This window comes from Phascolarctos cinereus, unplaced genomic scaffold (assembly GCF_003287225.1).
Source record: "Phascolarctos cinereus isolate Bilbo 61053 unplaced genomic scaffold, phaCin_HiC Scaffold_5;HRSCAF=322, whole genome shotgun sequence".
In the NCBI taxonomy this organism is placed as follows: Eukaryota; Metazoa; Chordata; class Mammalia; order Diprotodontia; family Phascolarctidae; genus Phascolarctos; species Phascolarctos cinereus.
Window position 1 is genome coordinate 183,358,111 of NW_027555958.1, and position 12,524 is coordinate 183,370,634.

At 36.3% G+C, this 12,524-nt stretch overlaps 1 protein-coding gene across 2 annotated transcripts in view; it reads left to right on the top strand.

The window, feature by feature from the left end:
* The window catches only part of UBE3D (ubiquitin protein ligase E3D), a 200,386-nt gene that overhangs the window by 63,013 nt on the left and 124,849 nt on the right, over nt 1–12,524 (top strand). The window lies entirely within an intron of this gene.

Consider the following 12,524-nt stretch of genomic DNA (forward strand, 5'->3'; position numbering starts at 1 on the left):
TATTATTAATTTTTACTTAACATTTTGAAAACCTTCCTCTTCCTACTTCTTGCTGATTTTTTTATAGCTATCTAAGCTTCATGCATCATAGCCTCCCTTTGTAAATTGAGATCTCATCATTGTTAGAACTATTCCAGTTTATAATATACCTCTGTCCTCAAATTGGCTTTAGTTTAACATTATGTTCCTTGTAAATGTTCTAAGAAGAAAGGGCTCCAGGCTTAGACAATGGAGCACATCCAACAGATAAAGATGCTGTTGACACCATTAGTATTACGTGATAATTCAGTCGGATTCCAAAAGAATAGAAAAGAAAAGACAAAAAGTTGTCAAATAGAGTATTAAAAATAAAATTCTTTTATGCTTTTCTGCCCCATGTGCCTTTTGAAAACAAGGGAGTGTTGTAGATTCAAGAAACTTTGACTGTCTCAGGAAAAAGCGATGGTTTGTGGCGTGGTTGGTAATAGGGGTGATTATCATGCTTCTTCCTTATGTAGCCCTTCTTCCAAAAGGCTCTAGGCAGTTCATCCATTTATCTCATCTGATTACACTTATCTGTCAGAGTAGTATATTGTAAGGATACTATTGGAAGTGTTAACTGATAATGAACTGAGGCTGATGAGAAAAGCACAGGCAACACAAAGTTTTTCTTTTTTTTTAAGACATATCCAGGGGGAAAAAAAAGGATTAAAGAAGAGACGCTGCTTTGGGCAGATGGGACGGTCATGAACAACAGTATTCCTTTCATACTTACTTTGCAGCTGCTTTCTTTGCTGGAGTATGACTGTTGGACTGGAATGGACAGAAAGAAAATGGCTAATAGGCACTAATATGAAAGCTAAATGAGGAGATAGATAGTAAGACAAACACCTAATTGTACTTGATGAATTCAAGTCATCTAGCCCAGATGAGCTCAGTCCTCAGTTACAGAAAGGATGGGTGAATGGGATTAAACCATTTTCAGTGATTCTTTGAAACGTTGTAGGAATAAGAGAGGTAATGGGGAAGTGTTGTTGTTGTTGAGTCCTTTCAGTTGTGTCCAACTCTTTGTGATCCCTTGTGGGGTTTTCTTGGCAGAGCTACTAGAGGGGTTTGCCATTTTTCTTCTCTAGCTCATTTGGCCGATGAGGAAACTGAGGCAAACAGGGTTAAGTGACTTGCCCAGCGTCACTACAGCTAGTGTCTGAGGCCAGATTTGAACTCAGGTCTTCCCAACTCCAGGCCTGGCACTCTGTCCACTGAACCACCTGGCCGCCCTAATGGGGAAGCAGAGAAGGGCAAATGTTTTGATTTGCAAATACAGGAAGAGAATGGAGTCATGACTTCAACTTTAGCCAGATTCCAGACCCTAGCTTTAAAGGAGTGATGTAGGTGGTGCAGTGGATAGAACGCCAGGCCCAGAGTCAGGAAGATTTGAGTTCAAATCTGGCCTCAGATACTTACTAGCTGTGCGACCCTGGGCACGTCACTTAACTCTGTTTGGCTCAGTTTCCTCATCTGTGAAATGAGCTGGAGAAGGAAAAGGCAAACCACTCCAGTGTCTTTGACAAGAAAACCCCAAATGGAGTCACAAAGAGTAGGACACAACTAAGATGACTCAACACAGCAACAGAATTCAAGGAGGGATGCCATCATGGTAAAAGATGTCATATGAAAATCAGTTGAAAGAATCAGGGGTATTTCACTTAGAGAAAAGGTTACCTTATGGGAGTTTTTCTGTCATTTCTTTTGTTTGTTGATCTTTTGCTTTATTTGATAGCTTTAAAAAATTGTTCATGAGATGGTTTTTAAGTGGAGCAAGACTTGACTAGAATACCTTTTTGTGAAGCCCACCTTGTACTTTGGCACGGTTTTCTGCCTTGAGTAAATATCCCATGGACTGTTTAGTCTTCTTTTGACTGTAAATAGCATTGGCTTCTCATGTTCCTTTTCAGTTGGGGCCTAAGTGGGAAATTTCAGCATGTTTTAACTACTTGAGCTTCTGAAGGGGTTACAACTTTTGCCGTTGGAAAAATATGGAAGGGAGCTATGATTTCAGGGGTTGGAGAAACTCTCAATGTGGGAACTACCTCCAGCAATACAAATCTCTGATAGTATATAGGTTAATAGATAAGTCCTAGACTAGAGAATTATCTACCTGCAAGAGAAGTAAAAAGAGGAATAAATACATTACTACTGTGTTTACTCTGAAATTGCTACAGCTTACTTCTTTCCAACTTTCCTTGATCTAAATGTTGCTCAACACTCCAACCTTCCCCCTACTTTCCATAACTGATTTCTTCGATACTCACAACCAACCTTATCATTCATCTTTGTTCTTCTTAGATATGTACAGAGTGTTTCTGCTGGCTCTGAGAAGCCAGAATTGTTTTTAAATTAGATTATATAGCATACAAACATGTAAATGTTTTATTTATTTTTTTATTCATATAATCTCCTTTAGTTTTTATGATCTGTAGGTTTTTTGGCTTTGCTTTGGTTGTTTTATTGTTGTCGTGTGGTGGTGGTGTGGTGGTGTGTTTTAAACTTCCTTAGGACATAGAGTAGTTCAGTGTTATTCATTAATAGAATTTATGGTCCCCTGTGGTCTTCTTCATATTAATTCATATTGATTCAAACTGTTCATTGGAAGGACAAATACTGAAGCTTAAATATTTTGACCACATATTGAAAAGAAAGGAATCATTGGAAAAGACCCTGATGTTGGGAAAGATTGAAGACGAAAGGAGAAGGGGATGGCAGAGGATGAAATGGATGGAAACAGTGAAGTTGGACAGACTTTCAGAGATTGTGGAAAACAGAGGGGCCTGGCATGTTAACATGGTCCATGAGGTTACGAAGAGTCAGGCAGAAGTGAACGATTGAACAATGACAAAAAGTGGTCTTTTTTCTTTGAAGGCCCTCTTTATTAAAACAAACAAACAAAAATATTCTATTGATGCCTTTTTTTCATATCAGTTATTTCTGAATATGATTTCCCTCTAGCAAGAATTTAACCCTCTCACATGAAAAAGAAATCAATCCAGTGACAGTCTGACAGAAGCGAAATATGTTTCATTATCATTTCTCTAGGGCCCTGATTTTTTTTTTCACATACTTAAAGAGTTTTACTTCCTTTTCTTGATTTATGCTCTTGTGGTAGCTATATATTATTCTTTTGGTTGTTCCTATTTCTTTCTGCATCAGTTCATATAAGTCTTCCCCTGTTGCTCTGAAGTATTCATAGTTGTCATTTCTCACAGCACTATAATATCCAATGACATTCCTTTATCACAGTTGATTTCTAATCTTTTGTTTCTAATCTTTTGCTGCCACAGAAAGTGCTACTACAAATATTTTGTTAAGAATCTTTAAAATTCAGAATTTGCTAATCATGAATTAATTAAGATGGGCTGGTCATGTGACAGGAATGAGGTATAACTGGTAGACAGCCTTTTGACTTCATTGCCAAGAGACCTAAGGAAGGCGTTCAACACATTGGGTGGACCCCCTGTGGAATATTTAGGGGATGACATGGACAGGAGTCAGGATGAGATGACTTGAATGGGTCAGAATCTGAAATGTTGGAGGGAATAACCATATGGATGGATCACAGATCCATTGACATATTCATTAGTCTTTATATTAGAATCTAGTTTTCCCCCTCACCCTCAAATGTCAGTTTTTCTTCCAGTACTTTATACTTATATAACTTAAATTTCAACATCATGTCTCCTCCATTCTGTTAATATTTCAGTAACTTTTCCTGTCCCTTAGTGACACTAACAGAAACAATTTGATGAGTCTTTTTCCAGGGTCCTATTGCTAACCCTTTTTCTGGGAATTGTCCTGTCTTTGGGATAGCAAATGTGAGAGAGAATGTTACTATGACGTGAACCAAACCATTCATAATTACACATGCTGAATATCTTAGAATAAACAGGAGAAATGGTAAGGTGCAGTGTAAATGTTTAATGTTACCTTTTCCTCTCTAGTTTAAATAAACATGAGAAATAGATATATTTTCATTAAATCCTAGAGAGGGATTTTATAAACATCTAACACCTTGTTCTGTAATTTTTTTTACAGAAACAGGAAATTAGAAAAATGAGACCATTCACTCTAAATATTTTGGAAAGTAAAGAAATTTTTTTTTTTTTACTGTTTAAGTTAGATAAACCCTAAGTCTATAATTTCTTGGGTATTTTTTCCCCCCTAAGGAAACATCTGATTTTAGCATTCTGGGGAGTTTGGATTAAGAACCAAAATAAAAGTTATAATTATGCTTTTAATAGCACCATTTCTTACTAAAGTCTATTAGGGATTGAGAGGGAAATATCTTGAAAGGTGATATTTACCAACACCATCAGTGTTAGCCCAACTGAGGAAAAAAAAATTTATGAACTAAGTAGATTTGAATCTTTTGCTTGTATCGTGATAAACATATGTAATATATATTGTAATAGAGGAATGTTTCTGCCACAAGTCTTAGGTCATTGTTTTTCTGAGAGATAATAGAATTTTTTTTTGCAAAAAAAAAAATCCCAACGTACAATAAGATTTAACAAAAGTTTTAAAATTAAATTTTGATTAACTAAATTTAAAAGAATAATCAATTAATTTAAAATAAAATTAAAAACAATTCTGCAAGGACATTTAGATGCAGAAGATGTGCTCTAGAGAGGAATAATAATGAGATGCAGTATGATAACTTCATAGACATCTGCATTAGCATTTCTATTACACTTCATGAAGATATGAGTGGTTTTTATGTGTGATCAGATCTTGTGTGATTTAGTTATTTTTCATACTTGTTTTTACAGTGATATCACTAGTATAGGTCAAATTTGGGACATGAATGGCTTAAGAAATCTAAATTCATAAAATACTCGTGCGTTTTGTCAAAAGTGCAATTTTTCTGGTGTTACGATTTTTCTGACTGAGAGAGATGATTTAATCAGGGTTGGGTGAAATGTAAACAAATATTCCAGATGCCTTCAATTCCATAATTTGAGTCAGTGCTGAATTTTTTTTAAAGGTTTTAAGGCTTTACCATTTAAGTAGAGTAGAGGTCATAGATTTGCGCTGGCATATTGAATACTGGTACAACATTTTTAAATGCATTTTGTGTGTGTGTGTGTGTGTGTGTGTGTGTATGTGTGTGTGTGTGTGTATTTGTAATTTTATAAACCACTTTAGCATAATAAATTGCATAGGAAAATCTAAACTAATATATTAATTGTATACAATGTGCAATCATATATACATATACTTATATTACAACATTAACACTTGTAATAAGTTTTTAGCACTTACAAGTAATAAACAAAAAATATGATAATTAGAATATTACTGGGTTGAAGGATCTGAATTTTGAAAGGAGCAGTTGTAACTTTATCTACCTATTTATTTGTTAGAGACAAAATGGAAAAAGCTTTTTGTCTTTTTGTGAAAAGAGCAGGTTGAGTGTACACAGCTAAAAGCCAAGAGCGACGTAGGAGATGTGTCTGCCTTCCAGGCTAGTCTTTCTCCATTGTACATATCAATATATTGGAAATTTCTACTTTTCAGATTAAGAATCAAAACATTTTTAAAGCTACATTATTTTAAAAAGTGTTGGCATTTTCTTAGTTGACTTAGAAACTTTAACAAACCTGTGGAGATATATGTAGTAGATATATTTATCTACTATATACATAGTTGTGTCTCACTTTTAGGGGATGAGACTGTGTGCACTCTATTAAAGCTAATTTGTTTTTTAAAGATAGAAATTAAAAATTTAGTTTAAGAATTTTATCTGAAAAAAATATTGCATGTTTGAGTAATGATTTTACCTTAGATGTGAGAGTTTCTGCATTTTTCCCTTGGGAGACATTCAGTGGAAAAAGAGTGGGGGGTTTGGAGCTAGAGGTCCTAGGTTCATGCCTTGGATTTGCCACTTTTTGTATTCTTTGAACCCCTCTGGACTCAGTTTCCTCACTTGTAAAATGAAGAGGTTGAACTAGATGTCCTCTGAGATCCCTTGTGATTCTAAGTCTTTGAAATTATTTATTGATGAGTGGTAGCATGATGTAGTGGTTAAAGAGTGGCTGGCTTTTGGAGCCAGGCTGACTTGGGTTCAAGTTCTGATTTGGATACATATTAGCTTTGTGGTCCTGGACAAACCATTTAACCTCTAAGGGCTCTAGACAACTTTCTAACACACTTAAGTTAATGAAAATCTCTATCAGTGGAGAGAGCTTCCTCACTGCAATTGCCCCAGACTGATGAAATCATAGGTTTAGACCCTCTTTTTCCTCACCTTACCTCTCACCCCAAAAAGAATTGTTATATTTAAGGCTAACCTTTTCAAAAAAGTCACAAGAGCTCATATGCTTAACCCAAGTTTTTGTCAATTACTTTAATTTTCTAATTTCAATAATAGTGCATTATTCAAAGCAGATTTCTATCACATGCATCGGGAAATGAAGAAAGTGTCCTTTGGATAACTGTAATTAAAGTCTTATATGACGTAGATTTTCCTTATATCAGATGGTTCTCATAAGCGTTGTACTTCAAATTTCTTAGTCTTCTTTACCTTGATGATTTCCTAGTGACATTATAAAAAGTAAGACTGATGAAAGAACATGTAAACAGATACTCATTCTCATTGCTGCTAAGTGAAATTTCTGTAGCTTACAGTTTATTTCCACCCCCACCCCCAAATTTCAGTTGGAAGAGTACCCTGGTAAAACATTGAAGAAATAAATGACTAAAGTGTCAGGACAAATTAAACAATAGTTAGTATTGATTTGTGAAGCTTCATTACTCTATTTTTTGGGTTGTTTTTAACTGGTTGAATTGCTTATTTCTGAGTGCTCTGTACCTGCAATGAAAAAGATAATCTTTTCTAGAAAAATTTTAGAGTGAAATTTAGATAAAAGAATATTATTGAATTTCTTTGGAGGGGATTTAAAGGATTTTTTCCTTTTGAGTTACAAAGTAGTAAAACATATCAACATATTATGCTAATTTAAAATAGAATAGAATATTTAAGGCTAGAGGTATTTGCTTAATTTGTATAATTTTAAATAGTAAAAATTAATTTAAAAAAATAATTTGATAATGTGGCACTAGAACAGTTATCTTTGAGTGTCACCAACTCAAAAGAGTGCTTAAGTTACTTTAAATAGAACAGAGGTTGTGGTATAGATATATTGATAAAGATAGATAAAGTATTTCTTAAGTACTTGCTCTGTGCCAGACACTGTGCCTGGAAGAAAGAATCCTAGGACTATGAGTCATTAGTGCTGGCTTCAGATCTTGGTGTTGCTACTAACTAGCTGGGTAACCATAAGCAAGTAAGTCATTTGATTTCCCTAGGCCTCAGTTTGCCATTTGTAAAATGTGGAAATTAATATAGATCCTTTCTGACATCTTTTCCAGCTCTGACACTTTAGGAGTCTAAGGTATTTATTCTTAAGACAGAGGTGAGTATCTAAGTAAATATACATACATATCAGAGTGATTGTCAGTACAAATGCATATCCCAGTCATGGACACTTATTTTCCTGAAAGGGGAAATGGCTTCTGAATAGGAGCATCCCTGAGGACTAACTTAAACTTAAGCTCCTCTGGAAAATTTCAACTCTGGAACAGAACTATAGCATTTTAGAGCTGGAAGAAACCCTGGGGAATTTACCTAATCCAACAATTTCACTTTGCAATTGGAGAAACTGAGAACCCCCCCCCCCACTCATCTGTTTAGTAAATGGCAAGGCTGAGACTAGAACCTAAGTGTTTTGATTTCCAGTTTAGTCAGTTTTTCCTCGCCTAGTACAGCATTCTGCCACCTTATTATGAAAATTTGGAAGACCTGAAAACACTATGAAAAATTGATTTTTCTTTCAAAAAATACCCTCAGTGGCTTAGAATAATTCTATATTTTGATCATCCTCTTAAAATGCAATGTTCACAATACTATTATGAACCATTTAACATTGCTAAATGTCATCTTATTCAAGAGTCTGATGTCTTAGCTTCTTCAAATGGGAGTCTGTTGAATGGAAATTAATCTAACAACATGGGAAGGTAGCCAGACACCTATGGGAAATGTAATGATTCTTTGGATGCCACTTTATAGTCATTCTTCTCATAGCACCTTGTCATCTAGTAAGGCTCATCCATCCAAATCCTGAATTATGTTTCTGGGGAACATTCTTCATCGTTAAGCAAGTTGAGCACATAACTCCTTTGAATGTAATTGGAAAAATAACTCTTTGAATTGACTGAGGTGTGGGGACCCAAACCCAGATCCATTTTAATTTTAATGTCTTTTTGTAACCATAGAGAACTGCATCTCTAATGATCAAAGAAGATACAGAAAGAAATACTATAGTCTTGATAAAAATGGGTTCCTTTTCTTGGAGGATGTGGTACGAAAGCAGACTATCTCAAGAGAGAGAAATCTCTTGGGATTGCTTCCTAGAGTAAGCTCTGTTTTCTTTCTTCTCATGAGAAGTGTTAGTGATGAATATAGTCATGACCTGTGGGCAAAGGAAGGGTGGGAGAACATGTATACAAAATGTCATCCTGTTTCCTTACAGGCTTTCCCTGAGCTAATTTCAGGTATTGTTATTAGTTAGTGTAAATTGCCCAAAAGAAACAGTCCCCTGGGGGAGAATTCATTTATCAAGCATATATTACACTTCATGTGAGTATTATGTTACTAATATATGCACAAGAAGCAATGTGCTGGATACTTTGGTGGAGTACTAACCTTGAAGTCAGGAAGCCCTGTGTTCACGTCCTGTCTTTGATACGTATTAGCTCAGTGCCCCCAGCAACTCTCTAAGACCGTTAAATATAAATTTGCTAAACTGCAGATCTGTGTAGATGGAGGGAGTTTCCACATTGTGAGTTCTCAAACGTCTTAGGTCTGGACCAAGACAACATGAATAACATTTTTAGAAAAGTTTGCAGTTTAGAGGGGTCAAGCAGAACTTGGTAGTCAGTGGTGAGGGAGGGAGGAAAGAAGCAAGGGAGGAAACACATTTATTAATCTCTTGCTATGTGCTAAGTACTGTGCTAAGCACTTTATAAATATTATCTCATTTGATTCTCAGAACAACAGTGGGAGGTAAGTGCTATTGTTATCTCCTTTTTATAGTTGAGGAAACTGAAGCAAACTGAGGTTCAGTGACTTTCCAGGGTTATACCTATAATAAGTGCCTGAGGCTGGATTTGAACTCTAGTCTTCCTAACTTCAAGGGGGCCATCTCCAGTTGTCCTGATCTATATCTTGCCACTGGACCCAGATGGCTGTGGAGGAGAGAGTGAGGCTGGTGACTTTGCACAGCCCTCCCTCACTTAAATCCAAGTCGCTTGCAAGTCATGACATCATCTTCCTGATGTCATGGTCCTCTTTGAGAAGGAAGGAAAAACAACAACAACCAAAGCCTTGTATGCTTCAGATAGCATTAATGATAATGCAGAACTGGGGAGGACAGGGACTGATTTGGCAGGGAGGATGAGATTAGTTTTTAGTTACTCTTAACTGTAAATTTTCTGAAAATGTCATCAAAAATTCACAAAATTCTGTGAAAGCAGAGTTAATAATTGATAAGTTTCCTATAAGACTGGTGTCTGGAAACTATGTTTAAAATACATTTAAATAAGCAAACCTTAAACTAATCCCTTAATGGAGTTTTAGTACTCAATGGAGTATGTGACCTTTTCTTTTTCTTCCTTGATTTGACCATATGGTTGATTTTTTTTTTTGGTCACTCCTACATATAAGTCTAGACTGTCGCCCTTTCATTGGAAAAAATAAGAGTAAAGGAAAAAGGTTACTAATCTCTCGAGTCTGCTATAGCATTAACTTCATGTCTGCCAGAAAGCAGCTGCAGTGTTGCTGGTTAATTCCACTTTTATACTAGAGGCTTAGATTGACAGATGAACCTTGGAGACAAACACTCATTGATGTAGAATGAGACAGCTAAGCTCTTTGAATGTTATATGGAAGAGGACTCTTGTCCAGATGGCTAGAAGAGCTATGTAGGTATTTGAGTCGTTTCTGAGAAGTGGAGAAAATTGATTGTTACACAAGTAGTCATATCATTGAGGTTGTAATGTCAGATGATACCAAAGAGCTATTATATTTATTTTATTCGTCTTTTGTTTTTACATCAACAAGTTTATCCTTGTACCCTTCTCCCTCTTCCAGAGAGCCATCCTTTATAAAAATTTTTTTTAAAACGTGAAAAAAAGAAAAGGAAGAAGAGAAAACTCAGTAAATGATTAGCACATCAAAAAATAGGACTTTATGTGTCATGTCTGAATATGTGGGTCTCTGCAAGGAGCTGGGAAGAGGTATCTTCCATGTCTTCTTTGGGGCCAGACTTATTCTTTATAATTTTGTAACAGTTTTGATGTTTGTATGCTTGTTCTTTTCAATTATATTGTTGTTACTGGATACTCTGCTTATTTCACTCTGCATCAGTTCATATAGATCTTTCCATGCTTCTCTATATTCATCATCTACATCATTTCTTTCAGCACAGAAATATTCCATTACATTTGTGTAGCACGATTTGTTTAGCCTTTGCCCAGTCGATAGGCATCTATTTTGTTTCCATCTGTTTGTTACTGTGAAAAGTGCTTCTATAGATATCTTGGTGTATTTGGAATCTTCAGGGAAGCTATGTGGCACAGTGTATAGAGAGCCAGGACTCAGGAAGACTCGTCTTGCTGGATTCAAATCTGGCCTCAAACATTTACTAGCTGTGTGACCCTGGGCAAACCATTTAACTTTGTTTGCCTCAGTTTCCTCATCTGTAAGATGAGCTGGAGAAGGCAATGGCAAACCATTCTATATTTCTGCCAAGAAAACCCCAAATAGGGTCACAGTCAGACATGGCTGAAAAGTGACTGAACAACAACAAATAGGGAATCTTTTTTTTTTTCTGTAAGTGACCTCCTTGGGATATGTGCTAAGCAGTAGAATTTTTGGGTTTAAGGACGTTTAGCCATTTTATCTTTCAGTAATTGAATTTTTTTTCCAGAATGATTTTGCCAATCTACAGTTCTATCAACAGTGCGTTAGTGTGTCTATCTCTCCACAATCCCTTCCACATGAACTATTTTTGTCTTTTGTCAACTTTGTCAATTTTGCTGGGTGTGAAGTGAAACCTTGAGGTTATTCTGATTTACATTTATCTTATTATTAATGACTTGGAACATTCTCTTCTTTCTATCTATCTATCTATCTATCTGTCTATCTATCTGTCTGTCTGTCTGTCTATCACTTATAATATGCAGTTCTTCCAAAGAGCTCTTACAAGGAGACAGACTGTCTGTAACCATACTGATCATACAGTCTTTCTGAGAATTACTATAGTCAACAAGTATTTTTTATTGTACTGTATTTTAGAGTGGAATAGAGTCTTACTATAGCTTTGTCTTAAGAGGTTGCACTCTGGTACTGCTTTATAGAAAGAGAGAAATCATAGTATAGTAGATAAAATGCTCCATGTAGAGTCAGGGATACTTGGGTTTGAATCTTGCCTGAGACACTACCTGTCTGACCTGGACAAGTCACCTGTCGTCTCTGAGCCTTAAATTCCTCTTGCAGACTGGGGATAACAAGAGCATCTAGGGAATTCGTTTATAATAGAATGGTGGTAGTAAACTGTGAGAACAATAGGGGATCCATTTTGTTGAATTGAATTGAGAAGAGAAAAGGCTGTTAAGTGGGAGGTAGGACAGTGCCCTGGAGATGGTTGTAGGAAGCAGAGAGAAGGCTGACTTGTCTCCTTCCTTGCCTGCCTTGATTAGAGGTGGTGTTAGGGAGGTGGAAAGGGAAGACATTCTGAAGGAGTTGTGGTTTCTTCATGGAAAAGCTAGGTTTTATTTATGGTGAGGAAATAGAAGGAGTACCTGTTCCTCCTCAGGGCTTCCTCAGTGGAACGGACTAACAGAGGGAAACATCTTCCTGAGAGAAGAGGGTAGAGTGGAATAGAGGCATCATAACAATAATAACTCACCTGTCTATAAAGCTTTAAGATTTACAAAGCACTCACAAACAATTACATTTCTGTATGCTATGGGTCAGTCATACTTTGGGAAGTCTTTTCCACTTGGGAAACACTGTTATCCCATGTCCTATACAGCCTACAGATAGAGCATTTATTTGACTGCATGTAAAGAAGCATCCAGTTCAAGTTCAGGCACCCCCTTCTTGTTTGGGTCTCCTTGCCGGCGTACTGTGATCCTGCAGTGATTAGTGTTTTGAGTTACAGCCGCCATCTTGGCTCAAATCTGAATCAGAGCAAGTGACAATGACAATTTAATTTTTGAAGCTAGTACAGTTAGTGGAAAGAGCACTGTGAACCTAGGCAGTCAGCAAGCATTTGTTAAGCATTTACTCTGTGCTAAACTCTGTGAAAACAAAGACATAACTGAATAGTCCTTACCCTGGAAGAGATTATGTTCTCGTGCGGAAGACATGTACGTGTATAAGTACGCAGAATATATACAAAGTAGAAACCCAATAGTTTTGGGAAGCA